The sequence below is a fragment of the Cryptotermes secundus genome, unplaced genomic scaffold (genome assembly GCF_002891405.2).
Source record: "Cryptotermes secundus unplaced genomic scaffold, Csec_1.0 scaffold183, whole genome shotgun sequence".
Lineage (NCBI taxonomy): Eukaryota > Metazoa > Arthropoda > Insecta > Blattodea > Kalotermitidae > Cryptotermes > Cryptotermes secundus.
Genome location: NW_019729899.1, coordinates 1,431,116 through 1,438,948, shown reverse-complemented (window position 1 = coordinate 1,438,948; position 7,833 = coordinate 1,431,116). Strand labels below are relative to the sequence as shown.

The 7,833-nt window shown below is 40.6% G+C and overlaps 1 protein-coding gene across 1 annotated transcript in view; it reads left to right on the top strand.

The window, feature by feature from the left end:
* LOC111865756 (zinc finger protein 271) overlaps positions 1–7,833 on the top strand; it is a 189,478-nt gene that overhangs the window by 74,501 nt on the left and 107,144 nt on the right. The window contains exon 2 of the mRNA XM_033751950.1: positions 52–118. The gene's annotated coding sequence lies outside the window, so the exon portion shown is untranslated. The remainder of the gene's footprint in view (positions 1–51; positions 119–7,833) is intronic.

Below are 7,833 nucleotides of genomic sequence, written 5' to 3'. Positions count from 1 at the left end.
TGTGTGTGTTGTATAGACCTATCTTATTACTAATTCTCATTTCAATTTCAGTTCCACCTGAGGCCGGATTTCCTGCACGAGCCACTGAGCCATCTGTTACACTGCAATCGCGACATGGGTAAGGATGTTGTTTTCTATCAGACAATTCTAAAACTCCTCTTCAATTTAATTTTATTTTCTCTGCCCTAATTTTTTTGGAAACTCCACACTATGTATGAACATATACGTTTTCATTGTGGTAAAATTTATATTGTTGTCTTCTCGGTTAGAACATCGTGCAGAACTAGTAGACCGGTATAACGGTAACGCATTGGACTTCTGTTCGTCAAGTTCTTGGTTCGAATTAAGCCGGAATACTGTCCATTCTGACTTGGGGTTTCCGGGGTTTTCCTTAGATATCTAAGTGAAATTCTGATGTAGTAGGTCTACCATGATTAGAACAAATCATTTACAATTAATATTTTATTGGTTATCATTTCATTCGTCTATATCAGCCTCTGTCCTGACTAAGTTTTCGTGGTTTGTTCAGTCCTTCCCAGTGCTCTGTAATGAGTTACGTCTCTTAGCTTATAGTAGCGGTTAGTACGCTCATTTCTAGTTCCATGAAAATAATTAGAGGGCTGTCTGATTGCTGGAATGCTTCTAAACAGACTGTCCAGTGTCGTTTCTGTGTAACTATAGAGCGCTTGTATTCTTCGAACGAAATGGGAGACCAGTTGCACGTACAGTCGACGGTCCTCCTGAAAGCAGCTGCTAGTGGGCAAGCAGTCAGAAAATTTCTGTTTCCTGTCGCACCGTATTTCTAGCTATGACACTATAAATAAGCTGCGAAGTTAGGTGTTTATATCTCGGTCAGTCGTAAGAGTTCTGCATCGCTCCCAGGAAATTTGGTACGTTTACGCTGTATCCATACAAAGAACGCTATGTTCAGCCCCGTTTCTAGAACTTAAGCTGCGTACCGCTGCATAGGCGTCACACAGATCGGCCAGCCTAATCTTAGCTAAGTTACTCGTATGTGTAGTACAAGTACCTCAAATTTAGTTGGATCTCAGGATCACCAAACGCTCAGTTGTTTCACGGGTTTACTGAACTCGTTTATTCATAGTTCTTTGGCTAGTTTATGTAATGTGGCCTTCGCTGTCTTTCGATATGGTAAATGATACCCGAGTCATGGGTTAACTTAACCTCAAGTCCGTATATCGCCTGAAAGCGAGGTCTTGCTCCGGTTGCCAAGGTTACCACAGAGCCGTGTACAGTCAGTTGAAAATCTTTGCGTCATTCAGTAGCACTGATTGCGCTCCTTGCGTCATTCGTCGCAAGTTTAATGACACGTGTTCAGAAATTTTCCGAAGTTACTTCATATGCTATTTCCAATTTGGTCATATCCTAAATTTGTGATTTTAAGAATTAAAAGGATAAAGTTGTCCTTGAGCTTAAACATCACAAGATCATGACATGAGAAGAAGTGGAAACAAAGATTCACGCTCCGACCGTTGTACCCCCAAACACAGATCACTAATTGTCCATTGACTGGGATGCTGAATGTTCCGTGAATTCGATTCGGACGCGGAGGCGTTAAGAAAAACCTTTCCCCTACCACTACTAGACCATTTACTTTTCTTGAAGATATTTGTCCGCTGAAAGTCATCCGACGTTTCGAAGGAACACGTCGCGTCCATCTCCAGGTTCGAAGAACAAGCCAAGCAAGCTTCATGTTGGGTTATTGATTGGCTTATTCTTAAACCTTGAAGATGGAGGTGACATATTCCACCGAAGCGTCCGACGAATTTCGACGGACTTCACAGCATTGTATATTAGAAGACAAAACTGTTCATAAGTACCGCTCTGAGAGCCCCAGATCCCAGAATAGTTACCTTGCCCGAACCTAGTTAGCTTTGCCAGCTCAGAGAAATTTAGTACAGTTGTAATACAAAAACAAGCTTCTAGACTGCTGTGCTTTGTGTTACGTAAATTGAAGTGTGTTTTTCCGTGGCTGAGCAATATACTCATCTGGTACTGGGCGCTCTTTCCCCGGGGGTAAAGCAGCAGGAGTTCCAAGATGACCACTCACATCCGTCTAGTGCCGAGGTCAATAACGATGGAGCTTTACCTCCATTTTTCCCAAAATCTTCACATCATAGTGGTTAACACGTTAAGCATGGGAACAAATTTATATATTTTTCACATTCATTAAAATGTTTCGATTCGTACATTCTAAATAATTAAAAAAATTCTACTCTTCGAAAATATTAATTTTATTTCAGATACAACCTCGAAGATCTGCAATTTTAACACCTAAATTTGAGAAGATTGTTAGATTTTTAACTAAGCTGTATGTACCGCATAGACTGTAATGTCTAATTGTAGAATGTTTTGTGACTTCAGAATGAGACTTTGTACTAAAATAATCTGGTTACGGAAGGAGTCGATTGTGAGGACATGTGGACATTACATGACTCAAGACAGCATACAGTGTGGCACACACTTTTGAACAGACCTTCGGGTTTTATAAAAATCTCCTAGTTCCTTGACTGGGTGGGTTGTCTATGAAAGAACAAAAATTGTGGTCATCGATCTCGAGGAAACCTGAAACCAGGAATGACTGTGCTGCCGAAGTCCAACAGAAATTTAACCTACCGACCAACCGGATGAACGACTCTCAGCTCCTCAAGAAGAACTCTGTTACCAGGAGAATATGTTGCTGCGGGTTACCAATCAATTTTAAGACTGCGTGAAATTCCATTGTTTTTCTTTGTAAAATGTTCCCTTTGTTGATTTTTACTGCGCATCTAACTGTATCGTAGTAAAAGAGTTAAAATACTTCGTTAGTTAAACAGCACAGGCTGATATTTTTCCAGTGTGTTAAAAATGATAGTAAAAAGGAAAATTCAATTTCGTTTACACTCGTTCCACTTGAACTGAAAGCTGTCAAGTACAAAAATATTCGAGAATTAAATACGCCCTTTAATACTTAAAGCATATATGAAGGGTCTCGAAAACCTCTTTCGATAACTCTTTTCTCTTTAACATTGGTTCAAGGGCCGCTTTCTGAATTGATGTTGCGATGTAACATTAACAGTTGTAACGTTATTTTGTACATCACCTCAGCGTTTATTCAGCTAGAGCGCAGAATAAATTGAAGATTTTTTGTTTTTGTCCGAATAAAAATTTTGCCTAGCCTTTAATTACAGGGACAATATTTCCACTTGTATCAGTGACTAAAGACGAGGTTCGGATTGGTAATTGGATTTATCAAACATCTACAAGTGGAAACTACAATATATTATTACACTATTACTGATTTTCACACTACGAAGTACTCCACGCTAACCTCTTCAGTCTGCTTGCACCAGTCTTCACGGAATTATAACACAGAAATTATAAAACGCTCACTTAATCACACACTCCCAATATCACTGTGCTAAAGCATACGTAAAGTCTTCAAATCATACGTGAAATCTTCAGAGGCTGACTTCTTGTAAACTTCTGTACTCCTCGAGCTTAGTGCTTGCTTGCTGTACTCCTTGTTTGCGTCTAACTTCGCCGACAAACGGCGGTCGCTCGGTCGATATAGTTCGCATGCGGACTAAAGCCACGGAGTTTGTTTTTGTTTCTGTTGAAGAATCTCAGATTTTGTATGCAGCTAGATTTATTGGCCTACGGTGATTTAACATAAATAATATACGTGGAATTGCGGTCAGTATAAAGCACGAGATGTTCTGGAAGGAACTTGTGCCCTACGATACGGACTTCACAGAAAACTAAGCGTCGAACATTTCTTCAACTGTAGCGTGTGTATTCATTGCCGCGATAACTTTTTCACTGATCCGTTGCCTAGCAAAAGTAAAGGATACACTTATAGACACAGACTTATAGGAGGGATTTATGAAGTACGCCGTTGATATGATCTCAGGTGCAATGATATACATACCAAGATTTGTAAAGATTGGTTGAGCCATTCGAAAGTTGATAAAGGATGAAGCATAGACAGTATATATATGGCATAGGGCTAAGCCTACATTGATTTTTAGCCTTCATTCCTTATTATGAAAAAATGAGAGTAGGCTTATGCGACCTCCTCCTTTATATATACATATATGTGTGTGTGTGTGTGTGTTCCCTTATTTACCGTTTTAAGCTAAATAAGTCTTTAAGAAACTTCGTTTGTATATCATGGCACTTGGGCTCATCTCAATAGCTTACTTCATAAATACCTCCTATCAGGCTGTAGGTCTATATGTGTGTCCCCTATTGTTGATAAGCAACGGCTCGGTAAAACCATCACCGCGGCAACAAGAAATATGCGTCAATAGGAGAATTATTGGACGCATCTTTTCTACTTGAGCCGTGCCGGATCAAGGAAAGTAGGCAATTAGTTCTTCCCAGAACTTCTTGTTTAAAAATAACGAAAGTAGGCTAAAAATGGAGGTGTTAGAACTTTTCAACGAGTTTACAAGCTTATAATAAAGTTAATATTGGAATTTATTATGTACTCCTGATATGTACAGCATAAATACATACACACATACATACATATACACATGCATACACTACAAACACAGACATACACAGACACATTTGAAGGTGCAAGGTGTTTTTCGAAATTAAAATTTGCTCGCGTGATGTGCGGTATATATGCAGGTGGGGGTCACGAAATCCACTAGATATGGCAGCGCATAAGCTTCTGCTGTTTGTACGGCTTTCCTGTGTTGCTGCCACGGTCTGCAGAAGGACAGAGACAGGTATACGGCCTGGGGTTTCACCCCTAAAACTGGGCTTAACTTGGCCCACAAATTGATGTTGTTGGTTTTTGTAGCCATGAAAGTGAAATTAATCTTGGCGCGTGATGAGATTACGCCAGCGGTTGTCTCTTCACTCTCTCGCGACGCGACAACCTCTGCCATCTGCGTCATGACGAAAAAATGAGTGTTTCAAAGATCTCCAGTCACTCGCAAAGGCGGACGGAACTGCATTTCAAGAGGTTATGCAAGGAGCGCTAGTTAGTTTCGCGTAACTTGTATAAGAGGGATGTGTTGTTTCTTGTACAGCTGGACAGCGTCATTAACAGTCATGTATGCTTGGGTCTCTACCTACGTAAAAACCATCTATCTATCTGTCTGTGTGTCTGTCCGTCTGTCCGCCCGTCCGTCCGTCCGCCCGCCCGCCCGCCTGCCTATCTATCTACCTATCTGTCTGTCCGTCCGTCCGTCTGTCCGCCCACCCGCCTGCCTATCCATCTATCTATCTGTCCGTCTACCTGCCTGTCTATCTGTCTAGCTATCTGTCTGTCTGTCTATCTATCTAGCTATCTGTCTGTCTGTCCGTCCGTCCGTCCGTCCGTCTGCCTGCCTATCTATCTAGCTATTCATCCACCTACTCGCTTATCTATTAAAGACTGTCTATTTGCTTATATATCTCCGTATCTGCATGTCTGTGTATCTGCACGACGCCTGCCCATGGATAATTCTGTCTACATTATTATGTTATACCCTAACCGGAAGAATAATATTTGATGCTACCTAAGTACTGACCACGTTCAAGTTGAAAGTGCAAGTTTGTGTTAATGGAGTAAAGGGATGTGGGACGAACGACGTGTATTTAGCCCTTCAGCAGCAAGTAAATTAAATTTATTAGGGTACAAATTCTGCCATTTAGTTTGGTCAAAGCAGAAGAAAACAGATACTGGAATTCAATACGCAGTCCGATGTGACGTGTACAGTTCAACTTATTCTTGCTGCACACAGTTATTTGTTTACGGAATTTTAATACTGAAACGATGAGTGTAACTTAGAAAGAATAGAGAATAAATTACTCTGGAGTTTGTAGAGACTAGGTTTCTGTCAAACGTAAAAATGTAATAAATAAGGAAAATAATTTTCTGCCCTGCATATTTCGAAATTAAGTGCTCATCTTCATGAGGGGAGCCAACAGTATCGAAGGAATTATTTGTTTTTTAATTCTTTATTGTAGTGCTATGTATTGAAAAGATTGATGTAATTTTTACAAGTGATGTATTAATATTGAAACTGACTAGTTAAAGTAATTCAAATTATTTTATGACGTAGAATAATGATGTAACAAGAACATTTGTAGTAGTTTAATAGTGGTTGACAGTGCGGACTCTGATGAATACAATGGTTTTAGGCCGTTAATTCTTCCGTGCAGTTATAGTCTGTATTTTTATTCGTAGTCGTGGTATTTGTCGAGGCTGCAGTCTATTGCAGCGTCTTCGAAGCATGCTTTTTATTTATTAAAAATTGCCACAATTCATGGAAGAGGGGCAAGCGGTAGCGTAGTTGGTTGAGGCACTATGCTATAAGCCGGAAGGTGGCGGGATCGAATTCCGATGAGGTGGATTTTTCAATTGACTTAATCCTTCCAGCTGCACTGTGGCCCTAGGGTCGACTCAAATGAGTACCAGGAATATTCTTGGGGGTAAAGCGCTGCCGGCGCGTAGGGCTCACAACCTTACCGCCATCTATGAGCGGATTGTCTAGAAAATGTGGGAACCTCAACATCTCACAACCCTATGGGCCTCCACGGCCTGTTACAGGGATACCTTTACTTTTACTTTAAAATTCATAGCATTGTAGACTTTACGCATTAGTAAACTGTTTAGCAGTTCCTCCCGTCTTTACCTTACAGTTTAGGTGATGGTTGCTGCATTTGTCCCTGGTTCCGTCTTTGTGTTCTCAGTGTTTTCCAGATGGAATGGGGTGTCCAAGCTTAGCTTTAGTAAGAACCGATTGAATATCCGAAATAAGCATTTAATAACAGTTAATAATAATAATAATAATAATAATAATAATAATAATAAAATTAATAAGACTTCAACAATGTAGTCAGTACTTTAAATTTGCATATGCCCTCGACCAATCTGGTCGGTCCAGCCTGAAAAATATACATAAGGTAGCCACACGGAGCCGTCTATTTACCCCAGAACTAGAAAATGAGCAGACTCGCCTAACATTGCGAGACAACCTAGACTGCAATGTTAGCCCATTATGTGGGACAGTAGCAAGCCCGAACAAATAGTAGTATAATACCAAGCAAAACTATAGTTACAGCACACCTAATTTAGCATAGCCTACATACTGTTGCAACGAGGAGGCTCCTTACCCTTAACCGTTAGAGCGAAGAGCCCAAACAAAATTTGGAAATCCCAGCCGAAATGGAATTTAGCAACCTACTTCGCCCAACTGCTGGAAAGCAAAGACTGTCCTCTTGAACCTCTTGAATCACCCCACACCGATGGAGGTCTTCTTTTCTAAACAAGAGAGGAAAGGGAAATCACTTGGCACATGGAATCATGGGAGTGACGACACGGATCGTTTCGTTAGTTGCATGAGAGAGCGGAGGATACGGGCCGAACGAGGAACGCCTGAGCCATCCGGAAGTATACATGACTCACTGGAAGGTTAGTGAGGGCCGCGTCATAGCTCAAGCGGTTAGTCGCTGGCTTCCCACCGCGGCGGCCCGGGTTCGATCCTGAGTCTGGTCAAGTGGGATTTGTGATGGACAAAATGGCGCTGGGGCGGATTTTCTCCGAGTACTTCAGTTTCCCCTGCTAATCTTCATTCCACCAAATTCTTCATCATCATAATCACCCGGGGCAGACTACAATAGGCCAATTTTTCTCATGTGTTAATGTTAACTTTAATTTTTATTGGAATTATTATTAATTTATTGCCATTATATAGACTGTCTTATTTTGTATTTTGCTTTTTTTTAGTTATTTTATGTATTTCTGTGTACTCATGCCAACTTTGTAATTGGCTTCTGTGCTGTTAAGCTTATACGCAAATAAACACGAATTGAATTATTGTTATTCTC